The 24,573-nt window shown below is 38.9% G+C and overlaps 1 pseudogene; it reads left to right on the forward strand.

Moving 5' to 3' along the window:
• Positions 1-15,464: 15,464 nt before the first annotated feature.
• On the forward strand, positions 15,465-15,894 carry LOC122473659 (annotated as a pseudogene).
• Positions 15,895-24,573: the final 8,679 nt, after the last annotated feature.

The raw sequence follows: 24,573 nt of genomic DNA on the forward strand, positions 1-24,573 counted from the left end.
CTTTTTGAACATTCAAAATGAAAGAAGAAGCTTCCTTGGATAGTTTATCTTCTTGGGGGGAGAAAAGAGAGCAGAAAGCAAACAGAATGAATCCAAGTGTTCTTTACTTTCAAATCTTTGGTTAGGGGAACGTAACTGCGGAAAGGGAAAACATAGGAGAAGAAGCTCTAACATGAATAATTTAAGTAAAGCTTGTGTGAAAGCAAAAAAAAAAAAAAAAGTTCATCTAAGAAAAATAGAGTAAGTTTTAAAATGACAGTACTGGGCAGAGTAATTGGAGTCAGAGAGAGAACAATGGTTAATTTTATGTGTCAGTTTGACTGGGTTACAGGGGTGCCCAGATATTTAGTCAAACATTATTCTAGGTGTTTCTGGGAGGGTGTTTTTAGATGAGATTAACATTTAAATCAGTAGACTGAGTAAAGCAGATTGCTCTCCCTAATGTGGGTGGTCCTCATCCAACCAGTTGAAGGTCCAAATAGTATGAAAAAGGCTGACTCCTCTCAGACTGAGAGAGAATTCCTCCTGCCTGGCTGCCTTTGAACCAGGACATCAGCTTTGTCCTGCCTTTGGACTCGAACTGAAACATCACCTCTTCCTGTGTCTCAAGCCTGCCAGCCTTTGAATGGGAACTACACCACTGGGTCTCAGGCCTTAGGACTCAGACTGGAACTAAAACAGCAGCCTTTCTAGGTTACCAGCTTCCTGACTGCAAATCGTGGGACTTGTCAGCTTCCATAATCACCTGAGCCACGTTGCTGGAATAAATCTCTTTACACACACACAAACGCACACACCCTATTGGTTCTGTTTCTCCTAGAAACCTGACTCATACAGATACCTATCCAAACCCTGCCTCTACCACATACTAACTTTATAATTCTGGGCAATTTATTTAACCTAATTCTATGTTCTCCCTGTTTGCAATGTAATGCCTATATGGAGATACATGATGGGGATTAAATGAGCCGGTATAGATAAGGCACTTAGTGCAACACTGACATGTAGTTAATTATAGTTGGAGAAAATATTAATGCATTGGTAAAAAAAATAAATTATGCAGAGCGGACTCTTTGGTTTCATGGGCTTGGCCTCAAAAAATACAAGAACTCCCTAAAATTGTATGCAAAATTGTGTATGTGTGTTTATGATTCCTCCCTCCCTCCACACATATATCTGCACGTACACACTTGGGGTTATAAGAAAGTCTATAGCCTTCAATAAGTTCTCAGAGGAATGCCTTGGAGAGAATCCAAAAAGAGAATAAAAGGTCCTGATAAGAATGAAAAGAAGACGTCATAATAAATATATATATATATATATATATATATATATATATATATATATATTTTGCTGAATAAAAGAAAGTATTAATCCAAAAGAGATTTACCTTCCTAAATTAGCTTTAGGATTACTGATACTCAAAGTTCCAACTTTCTCCTTCTCTTTACATTCAAACTTTGCAAAGTCATCTATACTGCTGACACCCAAGTTTTCAACTCTGATTCATTCCTAAACTAACTGCAATTTCTCTCTGTGAAAGGCATTATCATCATTTCAGGCCCCTGGGAGGAAAATCTGAGGAACATTTTGACTCAATCCCAAGTCCCCAATTGGTTACCAAATTCTTTCAAATCTACCTTTGAAAGTATTCTGGAATCTCTCTTCTTCCTTTGCCCTGATTCATGCCTTTGTTATCTTTTACCTGGGCAAACCAGGTGAGCCTCTTCTAGGTTCCCTTCTTCAGCCTCTCCTTGCTCCAAACCTTACCATAACCAACCTTATTGCTATTGTTTCCATTTTCATAACATGATGACAAGTTATCTTTCCTCTGTCTCAAATATCTAACAATTCCTCATGCCCACTTCGTTTGTCTTCAGCTGCAACTGCTCCCCACAGATGCCTGCCCTTCCTTCCCTCCCTTGTTCCTTGAGCTGCCCCAGTACCCCCCAACATATCGTACACTTCCAAATGTTTATAACTTTGCACATTAGAACCAAAACCAGTTGAGGGTCTGAAGCTAAGAGAAATTGTCTTGTAACTAATATGGACTGCAGTCAGAATTTGAATCCAGGAGTATTGGGGTCTAGAGTTCATCTTTCCACCCCATGCTAAATTTATTTCTATCTCAAACTATACTGTTTCCATCTTTCAAGGCCCATTCATATCCTACCTCTTCTTTGCATCTTGGTTTCTCTCATTTCCCCAACGCTCGGCACTACCATATCTTCTTATTTTTACACCATTTTATTGTAACTTATATGTAAATCTGTCTATCCTATATACTGTAAGTTTTTATAGGAAAGTATGTGTGAAACAAGCCAATTAATTCGGAAGTATAATAGTCAAGTTCAAATCCATCTGTATGATCCTGGACAATCACTTGCTTCTCCCAGCCTTGTTTCCTTATCTATAAAATACAGATATTAATAAGATTAATCTCATATCATTCATTGTCGAGTGGATTAGATGTGTTGGTACATGTCAAGGACTCAGACCAGTGCCTGGCACACAGGGAGAATCTAAGAGATTTTACATATTATTATTGCAGGGCCAGGAATGTGCCTTATGCTTCTTGGCATTACCATAGGCATCAAGCATTTGTACGTTATAGTGTGTGCTCAACAGAGGTTTGCTGAGAAGATGAATATTAAAAATAGTTTTCACTTCCTAAATTAATATCCAATGATCATGAAGACGGAGCCCATTAATGTGCTACCGTTGGATAATTTTACCTAGCTTATTTCAATAAGGTTTGACAACTCTTCAAAAAGAAACCTTTTAGGTCAGGATAGAGAACAGTGATTTTTATTATTAGGATTAATATTAGTATTATGAACAAGAGCAAAAATGACTAATTCAATAGAGTTCTAGACATAAATAAGCATTTCATCAAGAAAATTAAATAGATGGTTCCTACCTTTGTAAAAAAAGTTTCTAATAATGAATCCAGGTTTAGCCCCTTGAGTATCTAAAAAATTAGAGCAGTGAAGTGATTAAGGAAACTGACTTTAGAGGGAAAATTAAGATTGGCAAAGCAATGACTAAGAACTTTTTGGTTGAGATTCATAGAATCAGTAAAGGTTATAAATACTAAAAACGGAAAGGAATTATTTATCATGTTGGCAGGTGATAAATAAAAATAAAGGAAGAAATGAAAGAACAGGGTAGGTTGGTCAAAAAGCAAGATTTAACCTGTACATACTGTTAGTGAATAGTGAAAAACACTGATTAGGTAACCCTGTGTGCCCACATATTCTACTGGTTAGCCTACAGATTGATACACGATTTTGGAAAGTAATTTGGCAATATAGAGGAAGTGCAAACTACATATCATTTTACCTAGTTATGCTATTTTGGGAACTCTCTCTTAAGGAAATTATCAAAGATGAAGGCAAAGGTTTATACTCAAAGATGTTTGTCACATCTTTTTTTAGGATGGCAAAAAATTGAAAATGTCTTAAATGTCCAATAATAGGGAATTGTTTACATAAATTATACCGGCTGTTGAAAGGCCTTAAATATCACGAATTTCGGGGCGCCTGGGTGGCTCAGTCGGTTAAGCGTCCGACTTCGGCTCAGGTCATGATCTCATGGTCCGTGAGTTCGAGCCCCGAGTCGGGCTCTGTGCTGACAGCTCAGAGCCTGGAGCCTGTTTCAGATTCTGTGTCTCCCTCTCTCTGGCCCTCCCCCGTTCATGTTCCATGTTCTGTCTCTCTCTGTCTCAAACATAAAATAAATGTTAAAAAAAAAAAAATTAAAAAAAAAACTTGCAGATGGGGGACATCAGCTTTAAGGCAAGTTCTAGAGGCAAAAGCATAATACTTTCAAGAAATGCTACGTCACCAACACCTTGGTGGAGACAGAAAATAACTGTGTAGAAAAACACACACATTGAAAAGTCTGAATCACAGAGTGAATCATAAGAGTCGAAACTTAAATATGAAAAAATTTAGGAATACCTAACCAATTAATTTCACTTCATTTTTATTTATATAAACTCAAGATATTTGATAAAACTATGTTTAAAGAATTTCTTTCAACAAGTATAAACTAATAATTCTAAGTGGTTAAGCATTGTGTCATCGTATTGGCAGGTTTTTTTTCTTGTTTCCTACTAGTACATATAATTATGGTAGATGTTAATATAGATGACTTACTAGATTAATGAAAAGCAACATATATATATATGGTATGAATCCAATTTTTTTAGAGAGGAAAAGAAACATCAACATATGTTCTCTCTGGGTATTATCTGTGAATTTTATTCTCATCTTTTCATACATTTTTGTATTTTTCAATTTCTCTAAAAAGCAATATTACATTTCTTAATTGGAATTTCTTAATAAATATTGTTTTTAAAAACAATAGTGTAAAGAAATGTTTGAAGACTTGAGGTTTTTGTTCCCCAACTTCTCTGGAGTTGGAATACCTATCAGCTATTGTGAAGTAAATAGGCTAAGAAATTGAATTTGAGAAGTTTGAGTTTCAGTCTTGCCTCTGCCAGCCTTCGCTATTTGCAAGTGATTTGAGTTTCCTAGAATTTTCATATTCCCAGGTGTAAGAAATACAAAATAATGCTCACTTGCCTACTTCGAAGTAACAGTGAGTGAACATCTGGGATGAAATAAATAGATTATATCATAATTGCATAGCGTTTCGGCGAAGAGCACGAACAACGCATTTTGTGAAGACAAGTCTATCTCCCCTTTAACCGATCATTAAGCAGCATTCATGTCTACACTAGCTGTGGGGCCCAGACCAGCCAATCCATTGAAATCCCGGGAACACCAACCTTAGAGCAGTTTCTGTGTAATGTGTAAAAGGTTAAAAAAAAAAAAAAAAAGTCCCTTAAGGATTTGTAAGCCTATTTATTTTTCCAGCTTAAGATAGCATTGAACACAAAGTGCCTGACACATATGTATTATGCATGTATGAGCATTTGTTTATATTCTCTTTGACTTTTAAAAATCTGTTCAATGAGCCTTTTTATTCCGCACTTATTATATACGATGTTTCATTAAGATCCATGGATAGAGTCACTCCTAGTTTATATTTACATTATTTAAGCACTACAGTGATATTTGCTACTGGTTATGTAAATGGAAAAGAACTTCTGAGATTTATGATGTGATTTTCCTTCTTGCACTCGGTGACTGGGTTGCCTCCTGATTTTTATTTATGCCCTGAAAGATAATCAGCACCTTCCATTTGCCCACCCACACAGTAGCTGAAGCTTTAAGAAACTATGTGGCTAGAAATGAAGGTGGGAGAGAAATAACTCTACTTACTTCAGAATGACAACAGGTAGCCCCTCCTAGAAACCCTGAGGCAGATCAGCTTCCAAGAAGAAATACCAACCCACTTTCTGTAAATGGGAAGCAGAAGTCCCGGGGGCTTTACTTAGAAGCTACCCCAGCACTAAGAAGTCAGAAAAGACCTGTACTGTGGAAATGCCTATAGGCGATTAACAGGTAGACAAAGGGAATTACTTCAAAATTTTAATAAACAATGGACCAGATGAGCAACAAAAAATGTGCCCATCTACCGCCACCCTGAAATCTAACAAGAAATAGGCCAAATTGCAAATTAGTCTGTTTAATGGTTGTATACGAAAGTGCCTCCTTCTTGTGAAGGAACTGTAACAGATCCAGTCTTGGAGGAAATTATAAACAAGTTAGACTCCTCAGGGCACCTGGGTGGCTCAGTCCGTTAAGCGTCTGACTTCGGCCCAGGTGGTGATCTCCCTGCTCCCTGAGTTTGAGTCCTGCTTCGAGCTCTGTGCTGACAACTCAGAGCCTGGAGCCTGCTTCTGATTCTGTGTCTCCTCTCTCTCTCTGTCCCTCCCCCGCTCATGCTCTGTCTCTCTATGTCTCTCAAGAATAAATAAACATTTTTAAAAATAATAAAAAAAAAAGAAATGAAAAAAATAAGTTAGACTCCTCAAAACAACTTTCCTAAATTCATTAAGTTATTAAATGAGTTTTACATTATAACCCAATTAAAAAAAAAAAAAAAGAAACAATCAAATAAGGAAGAAAAACAAAAACAGAACAAAAAGCCTGAACAGCCACCAGATGAAACACCATGATATCTTCTCAGGATCACAGAAAATTCTCTCATATCCAAAACAAAGTGAATTTGAATTTTGTCAAGCAATCAACATCACTTACCTTTTACTTCAGCAAAGTACAGTCCATAGTCTACTAGTGAAATGGACTAGGATGTCCTCTCTGCCTGTAACTTAGGTCTATTTTTCAACTCATTTCACCATTCCAATTACTGTTCTAGTGTTTTATCTTCTTCGTCCTATTCAGAGCAGCCTGAAAGAAATTTTACTTTGAGGCTGCCCACAGCCTGTTCAAATCCTGACCCTTCTTAGCATCCCCTTTTCCATCATCTCTGTGTGTTTTCTGTCTCCTGGGAGCTGTCCGCATCGTCATTTCAAGATAGAGACCTGCCCACCTCCTCACCACCATTCCCAAACTGCACCTGTCTCCACTGTAATCTCCGCTTTCTATGTGACAGTTAACTAATCTGATAAAGGAATCTATGCTAATGGGCTATCCGTTTACTATTGTGCAACTGAAAACATGTTGGTTCCCCAGCCTCCTCTCCTTCCAGGAATTTTTACTGTGGCCTTTAAAAAAAATGCCTTGTTTCATAGAGGTGGTATTAGCAGTGGGAATTTGAGGTCTGATACGGACCTGTGGGAGAAAGTAGGACAGCCCTTTTGTTATTCTTCAAATCACAACACAGAGGAATGGTGTCCCAGGGTAGTAGCTGATGCATTTGATTATTATGTTATGGATGATTCTGCAACAGTTCTGTTCAGAACTGCTGTGGACTCAGTGTTAGGTTAAACCCTAGAAAAATGCCATGGAAAAGCGACTTGCATTTTCATGTCTTTAATAAAGGTTAAAACATTTGAACTCTCTATTTAATTGGTGTATATTTAAACTTTTCTTGCCTTAGTAAAAGAAAGCCTTTTTGGCATTAAACTGCTGCTCTGTAGATCCTCAATGTCTGAAAAATTCATTAAAATAGCACTTTAATTTTGACAGAGTTGAACTACTGGGAAAATTAATTGATTGTTTCTCACTTGAGCTTTGGAGAAGCCATTAAGGTTTTTATGGTTTATGGAAAATTGAGAATTGAAGTACACTAAAATCAATATGCTATCTGATGTACAGAGAAAATGGCACTTCAGATGAAAGAAAGCATAAACAACTCCTCAGAGCCTTTTCTTTCTTTCTCCTGATTCGACAAGCCTATTTACATAGAGCTTCTATATTTACTTGTATTCAAAGTCCTTAGTCAGTCATTTCATTGTGATGCACATTGTGAGGACAGAATAATGAGGTCTGAGAGACGAACCACTGCGTTTTAGAATCTATTCTTTCCTGGTGATTTCAAAAAAAAAACATTACGGACATAAAAGAAAACACCAAACATATTCGTACAAGTCTGCGTATTTTGTAATGACTTTTAATGAGAAATTTGTCATTGGGCGTATGTGTTAGGGGCAATGGAAAATACCTCTGTGTTCCATATTGTGCTTACATGTATTCTGGAGAAAATCATCAAGCCTTGTGGAAATAATGGACAATGAATTGGGTACTGGCTGGTGCCACCAAGTAAGATTTAGGAGCCCATTCTGTCAGATTAAACGAGGCTAAGGAGAGGAAAAAAAAGAAAGGACTAGCAAGAGAAAAGATCATTGTGTAATTTGTCTTTAGTCTTCTGAATATATCCCCCCGATATACACACCAATAATTCTGAGGAGGTTTGGCATTGTTCAGTGTTTGCAAACACTGAATCGATTGGGGATTTCAAGGATACCCACTTCCACTATGTGTATTGCAGAAAGAGATATTTTCCTTTTTGAATATTCACTCATTTAGTGCTGGCTTCCAAACTCCTTCAGCCTCGGATTGACCCTTTCCTTCCGTGGGCAGTTAAAATCACTTGCAACTCGCCATCCTCTCGCACAGTCACATTCATGGGATATGGGGACACCAGCAGGAGTGGGTTAGTGATCAAATATTTGCTAGCATAATTCTTATCTCAGAAACGCTAAGTAAATAAAGTAGCCTTATACGTTGCAGATTGGTTATCTTGGGTATCACCGGATGCTTGTGAACCAGGATGGCTGTCTAGTAAGAATTTATTCTGGACCAGGTATTTTGAGGCAATGAAGCAATTGCATAAGGAAACAAGGGTGTGCCCATTAAGTTTGCATTTGATACTTGACATGTTCACTTTCTATAGTTTCAGACTTTATCCAAAGGAGTTAATCATTGTTTACTTCGTCAAGAAGTTAATAATCCCTAAGGAATACACTGTGACTGGAGAAACTCTTTAAGTCTTCTTTTTAAATTGTATTTTAAACTTCTTTTTATTTTTAATTTTTTAATGTTTATTTATTTTTGAGAGAGAGAGACAGAGTGTGAGCAGGGGAGGGGCAGAGAGACAGGGAGACACAGAATCAGAAGCAGGCTCCAGGCTCCAAGCTGTCAGCACAGAGACCGATGCAGGGCTCGAACTCACGAACCGTGAGATCATGACCTGAGCCAAAGTCAGACACTTAACCGACTGAGTCACCCAGGCGCCCCTTAAAATGTATTTTAAACTTCTTTATTCTGTAGTTTCATTAACAAAGTCTATGGAGGGGCGCCTGGGTGGCGCAGTTGGTTAAGCGTCCGACTTCAGCCAGGTCACGATCTCGCGGTCCGTGAGTTCGAGCCCCGCGTCAGGCTCTGGGCTGATGGCTCAGAGCCTGGAGTCTGTTTCCAATTCTGTGTCTCCCTCTCTCTCTGCCCCTCCCCCGTTCATGCTCTGTCTCTCTCTGTCCCAAAAATAAATAAACGTTGAAAAAAAAAAATTAAAAAAAAAACACAAAGTCTATGGAAAACTAATTCATTAAGAAATAAGTGCCCACCCAAACCAGCGCAGGGTGCCAGTTTATCTCCTGATTGTCAGGCTGGTGTGCAGTTCTTTACCTGGTCTTTATGCTGCCAACTTGTGAGTGACTAATCTCTGCCTTCTTCTCCTACAGTCAATTTATCCTAGTATATGTTCCCATGATAGGCATCTCTGAACGTGTCTTAACAACTTGTTCAGGGGAAGGCTTTCAGTTGGAATGGAAGAATAGGAATTTTTCCTGCTTCAACGAGTACTCATAAGAATATAATTTATTAAGCTACATCTTCTAAACCAAGAGTAAGAATTTTTTGTTCATGATTATACTATACTCACACTTATTGAGATACCAAAAGGGAAAAAAGTCTTGCAAAAGATTCACTATAGCAAAAGATTCACTATAGGGGGAAAATTGCTAAAGAAAGTATAGTTGGGGTCAGGAAATTTAAGTGTTATTACTGCGTTCCACCGGTGCTGTTCAGTGGTCCCACTCATTTGACTGACATAAGCACCAAACCGTGCTCTTTTTTGAGCAGTAATTCTTTTTTTTTTTTTTCTGCCACTAAATTTAATCCCACAGGCTGTGAGACCACTGCAGTGTTATTCTTTTTTCTATTACTGAGATTACCCTTCCTAGTCCTAGAAAGAGAATCTTTGGGTCAAATCATGGTCTCCATGAAATCCACATTGAAGCATGCCTTATTAGTATCAATCATGACACAATCAGAGATTGATTTATTGCATTTTCACCAACTAGCAACCAGCTGAGCAGGTAAAAACTGCCAGGAGACTAGGGAGACAGAGGAAAGCAGACATGGAATTGTTTGTTCTTCAGTAAGCAAACTTACACTGAAGGGTTGGAGAAGGTCCCTGAACCGACAGCCGGAGGGTACCACCCAGCAAGAGAATGGAGGGTCAGCTAATATCGCAAGGGCCCTACAGAGACGAACCCCATTCCTCACAATCTGTCTGAGGCAACTGTTTTCGGATCAGTTCTTTGAATAAAATATTCAAAGTCTGCAGCAAAAAGGACAAAACATTATCAGCTACAGCTTTATAACATTTCTGTGGGGTTTTTTTTCTTTTCAGCTGTTTACAAGTTTGTAATTGCATTTAATTCTGATATAGATATCAGTAGGCTGCCTGACTTCTAATCTGATAAAAATCATTGGTATGTACTGGGCCCCAGATCATGCTGAAAAGTCTGCAACCTGATCTTTCTTGGTACACTCTGACGTCACTGGTGAGCAGTCTTGATATTCACAAGCTCCTTTAAATTGCAGTCACATAAGTGGAAAACACTTCAAACCTAAGCTGCTAAATTTAAGGGATCAAGAGCAACTGACAGCCATTTCACTCCTTCCCCCTATGAAATCCTTTCCCACAACAGTTCATCCTTTATTTTGTTTTAATTGGAAAAGCTTAAAGTTGAAAACTAGAAGCCTATTAAAAGTGTAAACATGGAAGAAAGAATCGCATTGTGAATAACAGCGTAGAATCCAACAGAACTGCTTTGGATTGCAGCCCCCTCACTTACCACCTGTGTGAATTTTTGAAACCCTGTTGAATGTCAGTTTTTCTGTCTGGAAAATGGGGATAATATCAGTATTTCTTGGAACATAGTAAGTCAGCTCATACTCACTTTTTAAAATTAAATATTATTCTACTAGAAGTTACTTCTGTGATACATAAAGATTTTATACATTATAATTATAGAGACAGTTACCACTAAAATTTCTAAACAAATAAATTGTAGTCAAGGAACGATATGACTATAAAGTATTCAGTGCTGGGACAGGGACTTTATGAGTACAAAAGACATATAAACCCTAGTCTTTTCCCTTACGTAATGTACCTCAAAGTTGGGGAGACAAGACTAACTTATGAATATGTAATCATTAGTAAACATATGCAGTACTAGCAAATAAAACATTACAGTATTTATTTAAAAGATCAGTCTGGGCACAGATTATTATGGCATCACGTGTAAATCAGTCATGTAACATAGTCCTTAATCTTCCAGTGCCTCAAGACAATTATACGTAGTGATAAAATAGAGTAGCCAATGAAATAAAGTCAGAAGTTGCAGTGAAACAGTAGCATCTTTCAATTTTACATTTCCTGATTATATCTTCTTCGCAGGGGCCGGTAGGGAACCACTTTAATGTCTGCGATGGGTATTTTGCAGACCTAGCCCCATACTGCAGGGAATACTGACGGAAAAGGATGGGCTTGTTTCCGTGCTTTGTGTATCAGCTAAATCCCCATTGCTGGGTGGAGACCCAATAAGCACAGGCACGTTGGGATAAGGTGATTCTGCTAGCCAGAATCTGGTTCACAGTTCAAATGTGCAACTACACCAAACCTACCCCTATAAAGCAGGCAGGGAAAAAATATTTCCTCTGCCCCTCTTCCTTACACATCCCTCAAACTAAACATTGCTACATGATGATAGTCAATATCTATTTAGAAGTGATTATGGCTACCTTAAAACAACAATAAACATAGGGAAGGGGGTTTTCCAGGCTTTACCGGCATCCAACGAATACTTGGATAGCACACTCCTAAAGTGAAGACGGAAAGGAGGTGATAGAACTGAGATGCTGACACAGGCTTGCTTCGATGGAAACATTTTCTTTTTTCCAAAATGCAGGCTAGAATTGCCTGACTCTAGGAGGCACGCCTGGGAGTTATTTGTTTCATGGTTCAAAAGTTTGTTTACTGAGCTTTTTTTTTTTCTGATAATGATCTGAAAGTCAGTTTAACTTTAGAATGAATGGCAAGTCGAACTTGAATTTTTTATTATTTGAGTTGTGCCACAAGAGGTCAAAAATGACCATACCACTGATCCGTGGAAAAACACAAAGCTATTTTCTGTAAAATCGCTAACCTTATCTCCAGTTTAAAGTAACCTTTCGGGAACACACACACATACACATATGTACAAATTTTGCTTCTCTCCACAAAAGTAAAGAAGAGTGGGCAGTTTGAAACAATCAATTCTTATCTAAATTGGGTCAGTCAGTTTTTACACAACTTTTTTTTTTTACTTTAACCAAGAGTGTAAGAATAATTCCCAAGAGCAAACAATTTCCAATGAATGCTAGCTTCTTTGGTTAGAACAGCGTTGGGAGGTAGGCAGTGGTTACAGAGTAACTCAGGTCTTCAGAAAAAGCTCCAGGACAATTATAAGACATGTTTTCAGGCTTGGCTGTTGGAGTTTGTAACTATTTTGTAATCATATCTTCTACACATATGTCGTATCTCATTTAAGAGGTTTCATATCTAGGGGCACCTGGGTGGCTCAGTATGTTGAGCGTCTGACTCTTGATTTCGGCTCAGGTCATAATGGGATCCTCCCTCTTCCTTTCTCTCTGCCCCTCCTCCCCCCACTTTCAAAATAAATAAATAAACATTTACAAAAAGAGAGAGAGATTTCATATATAAATAAGTCACGTCTTACCTAGATGTGACAACTCCTTCAAAGTCATTGGCTACTGAGGTTTAATATCCCCATGATGTAGGTAAAATATATTACGATTTCTGTTAAAATAAGAACAATGAGGCATTCAGAAGCTGTCTCATTTCTATTTGAATAGAACATTCAATATTTGTGGCTTAGTCTGACACACAGGCAAGAGCAACATTCAGTTCAGTTCAGAAGTATATGCAGAGACTAATTAAAATTGTATTTTAGAACTATTATAGGGGAGGAGAGTAATTCTAAATTGTGTTGAGGCTAGTTACAGAATTCTTCATTTATTTTCTCAGACTAATACCCCATAATATTTCAATGGGTATTCTGGTATCATCTGAGGACATACACATACACAGACACACATATACAAAATTTGAAGAGATCATATTGCCTTAAGAGATATCCATTAAAATAGTTGTCCCAAATATGTTCTTTTGATTAGTATGTGTTATGTTTAAATGCATATTTTCAGATTTATATATACATTTATTGATATTCTTCTAGCCTTTCCTTAATAATAGATTGCATATCTAGAGAGGAATGTGGGTAAAGAGTGAGCTGTGAGTTCATGTGTGAACTTGCCCTAAAATACTCAATATTAATAATGAGGATTTACCTTTTTAAGAAAGTGAAAGTACTTTCAAAAGTAAAGTTATGCTTTTTAACCATTAAAAGTAATTTTTGAGGCAATTTTGAAAAAAAAAGATACTTCCTTTAGCAGCTCAAAAGTAGGAACAAAAAAAAAAAACAGGATAAAGTTAAGTCTATGACCATTCTGTCATAGTACATGTCACAAATGATCCCAATATTTATGTGAAAATATACTGTGTCTGGTAAGCTTTGGTTCTCAGTGGCCTTAATATTGCATTTCAAATAAAAGATTTAAAAAGACCAACAAACAGGGGCACCTGGGTGGCGCAGTCGGTTAAGCGTCCGACTTCAGCCAGGTCACGATCTCGCGGTCCGTGAGTTTGAGCCCCGCGTCAGGCTCTGGGCTGACGGCTCAGAGCCTGGAGCCTGTTTCTGATTCTGTGTCTCCCTCTCTCTCTGGCCCTCCCCCGTTCATGCTCTGTCTCTCTCTGTCCCAAAAATAAATAAACGTTGAAAAAAAAATTAAAAAAAAAAAAGACCAACAAACAAACATTTTTTAAAAACATAAAATTTCTCTCTTCTAGTTAAAAGTGGATTATTGAAGCTATGGTTAATAAAAAGAAAAATATCAAGTAACTATAATCTTACCCAAATTCACATCTGATTTTCTATTTCTGTTCAGAATACTTCTGTATTCATGCTGAATCTTGGATTCAATATTAATGTTTTGCAGGTTGGCTTGAAACTGGTTCTAAAAAGGAAATCAAGTAGGCAATCTGCACTTTGATATAGTAGGAGAACACCTTTTATAAAAAAAGTACAATAGTTGAGAGTTATGTTTGTTTTTCCTGTTACTTTTTATTATTAAAACTCTTTCATAAAGCTGTTATTTCTTCTATGCCCAGAAGGCAAGAGCTTGGCTCTCTGTTGAATTAGTTCATCTAAATGTCAACTGTTTTTTGGGTTGTTGTTTTTTTTATGGAATGAGAATTTTGACTTAGTCTTCTCATTTAGGACTACAACTATCTGACCTTTAAGATCCTTTCCTACGCTATGATTGCTGATGATTTTATTATAACTTTCCTTAAAATTAAAGGTAAAAAATATTTATCCTAATTGTTACGTAGAATTCACTGTTATATTAGCTTAAGGCAGAATATGAAAATATTTATGTCAACTATGGCCATCTATTGAGATGAATATAGATCCTAAGCAATCTCTAAGGAGCTCTCCGAGTGTCTTTGGGTTGCTGCCTGAGAAAAAGGAAGCACTGAAAAATTTCTCCTCCAAAGATTTTATTCTTGAATCCCCTTCCCCCTCTTTGTGCCCCCCCCCCCCACCACCGCTTTGATATCTCTAAGGAGTGACACAGGCCCAGCGGGAGGGCATAACAAATGAACACATCTGAGCTCACATACTAGATACAGTTGGTCAATGTACAGATACCCAGTTGCTTTTACTTAAATGAGGTTTTGTAATTTAACCCTAAATGAGGTTTCGTAGTTTAACCCCTTTGCTCTTATTCAAAAACTCCCTCTCAAGGTTCCCTACAGAGTTTGTTGGCTCACATTCGTCCCTTTTATCCCACATTTACTCAAGACTCTCACTGGCTCCCCGCTCTACATCTTTAGTTCCAGTTTCAAAGTATTCTCACTGCCGTCCCCCTGAATGCTGACTCAGTGGCTCTGCGTTCTCTCCAATCTGCCCCTCCCCTGTGACATTCCCACTGCTCCCTGACCCAGTGTCCCTGCTTCCTGGGATGGTTCTACATAGTCCTGTCTGTTCTGCTTCAGTTCTTTCGGGGCTTTTTGTGGTCGTTGACTACTTTTCATAGTTTGATCACGTTTCTGCTAATGGTCCTTTTTATTACTTTCAGAGTTTCCCAATTGAGATTAGCATATAGCCCTTGCCTTTCCGTGGTCTGTAATGGCATGCCATACCTACAGTCTAAAGAACATTACCTATCTAGAAATAACTAACATTCAGCATGATGAAATGCATTACATGAGTTTATAAAATATACTTAAAAAATACATGAGTTTATAAAAAATACTTAAAAGTATTCATTAGTCATCTTGGAAGCTGATAACAAAATGGAAAGGGAGAGACAGAATCAAGCATTTATCATGCTTTTCCCATAAGGACTGTATCTCAGAGTAACCAAAGAGTTGATGAGGGAAAGTTTGTTTGTTTGTTTTGTTTTCATTGCAGCTAATAAATGCAGAAAGGACAATAGAATTTAAACATCACCACTTTGCAATCCCTAACAAGATAAAGAATCTGGGCAAAGGCCATCAATAGCTTCTGGGCCATTAAGTGAAAGACTAATGGGGAGCTTTATAAAGAACGGATCAAGTTGACGATACCAAAACCCACGGATCTGGTTTAACTTTACACAAAGAGAAACAACCACACACTCTGTGTCTCCTTATACGACAGCGCTTTTCCACCGTCATGAAGCTTGGCCACCATCATGGACGACACAGTAACTATCTGGACCAGGAGGTTCCTGACCAACCGACTACATCAGCAGAAACACACGGTCCTTGACATGCTTCACCCCAGCAAGGTAACAAACAGTACCTACGACAGAAATTCAGGAAAAGCTAGCCACAATGTATAAGACTACACCAGACGGCATCTTTATATTTGGATCCAGAACTCACTGTGGTGGTGGCAAGACAATTGGCTCTGGCATGATTTGTGATCCCTCGGATTATGTCATGAAAAACGAACCCAGATGTAGACTTGCAAGACATGGCCTGTATGAGAAGAAAAAGGCGTCAAGGAAGCAGCCAAAGGAATGCAAGACCAGAATGAAGAAAGTCGGGGGGACTGCACAAGCCATTGCTGGTATTGGCAAAAAGAAGGAGTCAAGACTCTGCAGTGACTATCTGTGTTGATTGTGCAGATTTTTCTTGAGAAGATTAATAAACCCAGAGCGTTTATATGTAAAATAGAAATGTATTATATATGTAAAATATATAAACGCTCTGAGTTTGTTAATAGATAATAATATATATACACAATAATATGGATACACAATACATATATAATACACAATAACATATACACACAGTAATATACATATACACACACACAACCCTAACTGTGAAATATTCTCATAAAAAAGTGGAAGAGATTCTTATCAAGGCCTCTAGATCTAACTGCCAGTTGTCTAGGAGACAGGATATCACAAAGGCAATCCGTAAAATCCAGAATGTAAAAATTTCTACAGGGAAAATTACCTGCTTTCTTCAATAAATTACAAGAAAAACAAAAAAGCAAAGGATACACATATGTTACAAAAACTTTGGAGACAGATTAATGTGCAATGTATACATTTTGGCTCCTGATTTGAACAAAGCAAAGCAATTGTAAACAACAGATCTCTCACGGAACAGTCAGAAAAATCCAAAGATTGGGTTTTTGCTAGTATTAGGGAACTATTCATTAAAATTTAGGTGTAATAATGGTAGTGTGGTTATTTTTTAGAAAGAATCCTTCTCTTTATTTTTTTTTATTTTATTTTGTTAAATTAATATCCACACCCAACATGGAGCCTGAACTCACAACCCCAAGATCAAGGGTCGCAATGCTCTACTGACTGAGCCAGCCAGGTGCCCCAAGAATCCTTATCTTTAAAAGATATATCATAAAACACTCATAGATATAGTTATATAAACTCTTGGATTTGTATAAAAATAATCCAGAAGACAGAAGATGTGGATGGGGTAAAGATGAAAGGAGATTGGCCATGAATTGACAAGTTTTGAAGCTGGTGATGGTAGTTCATTATACTATTTTTATACACTTTGGTATATGCTTAAAATTTTTCATAATAAGTTGTAAAAGAGTCAGCAAATAATACATTTTTCTGCAGATGCAATGGAACTCCAGTGTCAAGAGAGAAGCTTATTCTAGAAATTATAGCCTATCAAATGGAAGCTATTCTGTAGGAGTGTAGTGATACTCTTAACCCACTTTCTTCTCCTTTTCCTCCAAAAAGCTTCAGAAAATGTTACTGTCTGTTAAAATGTAGACATTGAGTGACTGGAGGGTGGGAAGAATGGTGTTCACTAGGGAAGTGGCAGGTTTATCTGTTAGTTGTGGAGAATCTCTGCTTTGTCCTCACTGCTGTAGAAAGGAATGCGGTGATCCAGACTGGAGGCAATCTGTGCAAGTCCCAGGTGAGTGCAAGTCCCCCTAAATGCCCAGTGCATTATCTGGGCAGCCACAGCCATGTAGCTGATGGTTCCTTTCCTGGGAGGAGAGAAAAAGCTGCCACTAAAGGAACAGAGTTAGAGAAAACTGAGAACAAAGGGGCTGACATATTCCTAGGGAGGAATCTACAGTCTAAATCAGGAAGTTCAAGCCACGACAAGTCCAATTCTAATTCTGGCTAAAGATTAAAGGCTGAAAACCAGGGAGTTTGGGTGTAAGATGCCACCACAAAGACTTCTCAGGCCCGGCACGACTAAAAAAGAGGTGTCAGAGCCCATTGGAAACCAACCTAGTAAGCAGGAGAGGCTCAGCCATAAGGTTGAATTGGAGTAGAGACAGGAGTTGGGAACACATACTTTGGAGGGTCGGGGAGATACAGCAGATTTAGTGGAGAGGCTGTGGGTCCATTGGTCAGGTGGTCTCCTAGGAGTCTAGTGTCACATGTAACTGAGCCCAGGCAGTAGGTATCATTCAGGAATGGTGGAGAAGGAATTTGAAGCCCGGTCTGAGTTCAAGACCAGTTGTTTTACCATTGCACACTCTGCCTCTCAGCTCATCTAACAGTCTGAGCATAAGGGAGAGGCCTCTAACAAGCAGTTCTGTTCTATCCACTTGGTGTTGTTCTCGTCTTGGCATCCCTCCCAACCCCTTGTTAAATGCCAATCCCCTGCTTAGGCAGCAGTAGAGGAGAGCCAACAGGATACAAAAGGAGGAATACGGAAGAGTCCGTGGGAAAGCTTGGGATTCTAGAGGCAAACCCACCTGGATCGAGTCCTGGTTTTATTTCTTTCCAGCTCACTAGCCTCTGGCAAGTTTCCTGTCCTTTAGTGCTTGTTTTATCATCTGTGAGATGAGCAGAATATTATCTATCTTGAAGAATTGTTGTGAAAATGAAATTTAAAATGGGCCATAAAATATAGTATTAAAGAAGCCAGGAGCCCCACTCTCCCTTTTAAAACTGTTTTTGACCATTTGAGGTCCTGGAATAAATGGAAATAAGATAGACTGCAGGATAGCAGACACTTGGGAGGTTTTATTAGCATGTGGCAGCCCCATACCAAGAAAGTCACATACTCAACCTGTCCAACTTGTTTCGGAAAGAGTTGTTTTGTGAAAATTTTATGAGTCAAAATATTACAATACTTTGGCTAGTCTCTTCCCAGGAGCAACCCATCCCATCATCACAGAGGTATAAAAGCTGGAGGGGAGTTTCCTACCAATGCCATCTTGTCCAAAAGATTTATATCTTTTGCTTTTCCATGATTTTCAACACTACCAATCCATTGGGCATGGGACCTCCAAGAAGCAAGAAACCTAAGTGATATCAAAAGGTTGATTCCTTCGGGCAGGGCAAGGATATCATTTGAAACTTTTTTTTAATGTTTATTTATTTTTGAGAGAGAGAGAGAGAGAGAGAGAGAGAACATGAGTGGGGGAGTGGCAGAGAAGGAGGGAGGGAGACACAGAATCTGAAGCAGGCTCCAGGCTCCGAGCTGTCATTGCAGAGCCTGATGCAGGGCTTGAACTCACAAACCACGAGATCATGACCTGAGCTGAAGTCGGACGCTTAACTGACTGAACCACCCAGGCACCCCAAAAGTTGGACATTTAACTGACTAGTTAGACACACAATCTAGAATTGTTATTGGCTTTGAGTCATGGGCTTTTATGCTTATTTTTAAAAGGACCACTTGACTAATGTTTAATAGAACAGAAGTTCATTGTTGTATTTACTTTTAAATATCTTACTAGGTTAGCTGTTGACAACTCTAAATTTTGGCTTTTTTAAAAAGGCATAATTGTAAAAATACAGATTAAAATTTTTTTTAATGTTTATTTATTTTTGAGAGAGAGACAGACAGAATCCGAAGAGGCTCCAGGCTCTGAGCTGTCAGCACAGAGCCTGATGCAGGGCTCAAATTCACGAACTGCGAGATCATTACCTGGGCTGAAGTCAGACACTCGACTGACTGAGCCACCCAGGTGCCCCAAGATACAGAATTTAAGGAACAGGGAAGATAAATGTTTAACTCAGTAGCCCCTTTAACATCTTTTTCATCATTTTTGATCAATAGCCATCCAATCAAAACCAACTCTGTAGGAGAATGCTGTAATTTTGTTCATTTAAAGCCAAGTTGCTGAAGACATTTCCACTGTATTTGTTGTCTCCATTTTATAAGTCCTTGTGGGTTCCCAAAAGACCATTATAGAACCTTCCCTAACATTAATCTTCTAAAGCCATTCTCTGGCACAGATAATTAAAACTTTTCTTTTTCTTAGACTCAATGGACTTATTTTGGATCTGCTGAACAACTTTTATTATGATTAGTTTGGGGAAAGTTTTTTACTACTATTTTTTAAATGGTGATAAAACCTTATGGAACATATTTTTTCCATTGTTGACATGACCCCCAAGTATACAAATGAATAAAGAAACTCATCAAATATCTGGGCCTCTTGTTAAAGTTAAGACTATCATCTGGAACACTAAAATTTTTCCCCCATGTGTAGCCTAGTAGTTTATGCCTATAAACGGTGTTTTAGACAATAGGTAGAGTGAAAAGCCAGACTGGAAGGATCATGCTAGTTTTCTTGAATTCTGGGCAATGTCCCAACATTAAAATGAATTGCTCTCGGAGCTGTGGGGAGTGGATATCTGAAATCATTCCTTTATAAGCTGCAAGAGGTTTGGGGACTATGAAATGGTAAAATGTCAGCTGGAAGGAAATTAAAGGTTTCAAATCCTAAACTTGACCTTAGAGAAAAGTTTGATTCCTTGAGTGGCCATGGGGGGTGGGAGTTTGGGAAACACAGCCACAATGGATCTAAGTGAGCACAAACCCCAGAGGTCCCCAAAGCAGCAGAATGCTGAAATAAGAAAGAAGCAGACAAGTAGGTCTTAGTTCCAATGCTGCTGGTTACTGGTCACTTAAGTTCTCTAAAAACCGTAAAGCCAATGGTGTCATGGTTCAGCATCTGAACCTGGTAGCCAGACTGCCTAGGTTTACGCAGCTGATCCTGTCATTTACCAAAGGTTGAGCTTGGGAATCTCAACCTCTCTAAGCCTCATCCGTAAAATGAAATTCATAATAGAACCTAACTCTGAGGAGTGTTGTGGAGAATCAATGAACGGGAATATATACACTTGGCACCCAGTAAATGCTCTATATTATAGAGCTCCTTTTATTTTGACTCCCGTGAGCTGCTAAGAGGAGCATCTGAGACAAAAGAAGTGAAATGTGAAGGCTGCAAATGGCCATGCTAATTCAAGATATCGTTAGTCAGTTCTCCAACAGACCTACCTCAGTAACTCATCAGAGGGCTGGATGAAATCTCAAACCCTAATGGGAATGAGTTCTCCTTCTATGTCCTGTCACAGCTTGTGTTTGCAGGAATTAGGAAAAGAGAGTCATTTCTTCTTTTTATGTATCTGGTCAAGTAGAGACCTAACACTGCTGGCAGCCATATCCTCACCTGGATGATTGCCTATTATTTTATTTTTTTAAGGTTGTTTTTTTTTTTTTTCCTGAGAGAGAGAGAGAGCAAGCGCAAGCAGGGGAGGACCAGAGAGAGGGAGAGAGAAAACTCCAAGCAGGCTCCACTCTGTCAGTGCAGAGCCCGATGCAGGGCTTGAACTCACAAATTGTGAGATCATGACCTGAACTGAAATCAAGACTCAGCCTCTTAACCAACTGAGCCCACCCAGGTGCCTACATATTATTTTAATAAAGTGCAATCTATCCCTTGCCCTTGGAATTGGGAAATGCTGGGAAAGAGATGGGAATAGGGGTCCTACTCCTTACTTCCTCCTTATCCTGCCTTACACAGCCCTCTTCTTAGGTTTTCTGGCAGTAGATTAACCATACTTTGAGTCACCCCATAGGTCCATGATCTTTCTTCTTATATAAGACTGTCCTAATCAGGAATTACAAAGTCCAGCTTTCTGCCTCTGCACAGATTGAATTCAGTGTATGGAGAATTGGACCATTAATTGGGGTGACGATGTGAAATGGATTCTGCTACCTGAGAAATATTCTTGGGAGAAAAATAAAACCAAATATTGCTATTTAAATGTTGCTAATACCTAAATGGCCTGGTTGCTGTGGGAGCATAGAACAGAATAAGAGAAGGGGCTCATCATTTGGGGAGATGCTTTGAGTTCCTTCATAAAAGATGTTATCAGAATCTTAGAACTTTAGCTAGTTGATAACAGCCCTGTCAGAAGGCTGACTTTTCCTCAAGGCCTGGTGGTATCATCAACCTAGAACCCGCAGGAAAAAAACATTAGGAACAAGTTTTATGGATGAAATGACATATGGAGTTATATACTGTTAGCAAAACACACAATATTTTGAAAAATAACTCTGAAGCTGAGCTCCAGCTTCAGAAAAAAGGAAATCAACCATCAATAAGATTCTGTGATAGGAATTCTGAAAATGTCTGAGACAATTTCCCCTTTCCTTTAAAATGGATAACACTGGTATATATACTATGATTGGCATCATTAACATTTATTGTGTGTCTATTCAGTCAACCAAATAAAATTTACTCTCTCCATATGCCTGCAAAACACCCATTCTCTTGCAGTCCCTGGAGGAGTCTGAGGAAAGGGATATTCAAAAAAAATTTTTTTTAATGTTTATTTATTTTTGAGAGAGCGACAGACAGAGTGTGAGTAGAGGAGGGACAGAGAGAGAGGGACACAGAATACAAAACAGGCTCCAGGCTCCAGGCCTCTAGCTGTCAGCACAAAGCCCTATGGGGCTCAAACTCAAGAGCCATGAGATCATGACCTGAGCCGAAGTTGGATGCTTAACTGACTGAGCCACCCAGGCACCCCACTAGAAAGGGGTGTTTTGATCAGCCTAATCCTCAAAAGAAAATCTGAAGCTGCCTTCATGGCCTTTCTTACCACAAGTAAAAAACCATCCAGCAGTGCACACACCCTCTTAGCCCATTGACTAAATCACAGCAAAATGGCTCATATCTTGTAGAACTCTTCTTCCTGTAATCCTCTAAAGTGGGAAAAGATGAGGGGTAGGGAAAATGCCAGGTTGTTGCAGGGGGGTATGTGCATTCTGCTTTTTTTATCACCACCACCCCCCCCCCCCAGCACCATGTCACGGGTGAGGATGGGTAGGTGGATAAAACCTATCGATTGGAATGTATCTGTATCAGTTTGCAAAGCACCAAGAAAAGTACATTTGATTATGAATTGCAATAATGAGCGGTGAGCGGCACAGTCGTTAATGTCAGTGCTACTGCTATTCCAGGCAGAGGTCAATGTTGCCACACGAATGAGTGATTCAGCATTACAAAACTGTGAGGTATCTCCTCTGCAATCAAATCTGGCTCTCTCAGAAGTAATCAAAACAAAGTGCTCAGCAGGAGCAAGGCTGGAGAGTAATTTGGCAGTGTATTATAGTGATTACTGTCATTTTATCATATCTGTGGTAGAAACTCTCCGTTGCTGACCAAACTCCATTCTCCTCTTCTTTTGCGCATATCCTCATCCAGCCTCAAGACTTGCATTTCCCAGTCTCCCTTGAGACTAAGTGTGGCCACAGGACTAAGTTCTCAAAAATGGAACGTGAGTGGAAGTGGTGAGTATACAACCCGCATCATTTGCTTAAAATGAAATTGATGCTCTGGACCTGGGCTCTTGAACGCTTCCCAGATGTGCCCAGGACCCATCTTTGATGATTCTGATGAGGACAGGGCTCTTTCTGGGGGATCGTCAGGGTAACAGAATGAGAGAAACATTCTGTACTTTTGGATCAATTGGAAAAGGCCTCTACTTTGTCCTGATGCAATATATTATGTAATACACCCTCCTACAAAATATAATATGATAATATATATATATATGCATGTTCATTTTCTACAGTTACATAACAAATTGCCAAAAAACAATGTCGTGCCATAAACAAGAGAAGTTTGTGATGTCACCAGTCTTCAGGTCATGCTTAGGTAGTCTCTCTGCTCAGCAGCTCTTCAGGCTGAAATGAAGGTATTAGTTGGGACTGCTGTCTCATCCAGGCCTCAGGGTCCTCCTTCCCATCTCATGCGTAATGGACAGAATGCGTGTCCTTTCTGCTCTAGACTGAGGTCCCTAGTTCCTTGCCGGCTGTCGGCTGTCGGCCGTTGGCCAGCAACCCCTCTCATCTCCTGGAGGCTGTGAGCACTTCCTTCCACATGGCGCCCGTTGGTAGTTTGCACCATAATTGCTGCTGCTGCTCTCAGGCCATCAAGAGCACGTCTCTCTGACTTGTTGCTCAGATGTTTGCAATCTGGGGAAAGCTCTGCTACAGAAGCGCTTATCTGAATAAGTCAGGCCCACCCTGAAAACCTTTAGTTATCAAGGCCATAATATAATCCCAGGAATGATATATCAGAGATTCACAAGTTCAGTCCAGACTCTGGAGGGGTCTCTATAGGGCTTGCCTGTCAAGGAGTGGGAATCTTGGGCATTTTAAAATTTGATTTTAATATACATTATATATTTTTCTATACTTAATATACATATGTAATATCGACATACATGTGACATATAATAACATAATGCAATAATGGTTATTTATAATAATAATTATGCTTACTATGTTCTAGGATCTTACAAACCTGCTTATGTGCATTTGATCCTTTAATCCTCACAACAAACCTATGAGAGAGAACATTATATTCACAATTTGACATATTACAGAGGTAACCGTGGTTTAGGGAGGTTAAGTAGTTTGCCTGAAGTTATATAGCTAGTAGGTGGCAGAATCTGGAATGTACCCAGTTCTATTCCCAGGGAGCACAGACTCTGGAAATGGACAGACCTGTTATACATGCTCCTGGTGCCCTATAATTCTTCGTAGCACTTGTCACAATGCCAATTAAGTAATTATCGTGATGGAAATTGGTTATGTCTGTTTCCCCACATAGAGCATAAACTTCATCAAGGAAGTTGTATCTGTTTTGGAGCACATTCAGCAACAAGTAACAGAAAACCTAACAAATAGGGATTGACCTTCTTCATGTAAAAAGAAGCACAGAGGTAGCAGCTGCTAGTAATGTTCTGAAGGCTTAACTATATCAGGGTCTCTCTCAATTTTTTAAATTTAAATTTTAGTTTGTTAACATATTGGTTTCAGGAGTAGAATTCAGTGACTCATCACCTACATACAAGACCCAGTGCTCATCACAAGTGCTCTCCTTAGTACCTATCACCTCTCTAGCCCATCTCCCACTCACCACCCTCCATCAACCCTCAGTTTGTTCTCTATCAGTAAAAACCTCTTGTGGTTTGTTTCTCTCACTTCTCTTTACCCCTGTCCCATATGTTCATCTGTTTTATTTCTTAAATTCCACAT

The sequence above is a fragment of the Prionailurus bengalensis genome, chromosome B4, assembly GCF_016509475.1.
Source record: "Prionailurus bengalensis isolate Pbe53 chromosome B4, Fcat_Pben_1.1_paternal_pri, whole genome shotgun sequence".
Taxonomy (NCBI): Eukaryota; Metazoa; Chordata; class Mammalia; order Carnivora; family Felidae; genus Prionailurus; species Prionailurus bengalensis.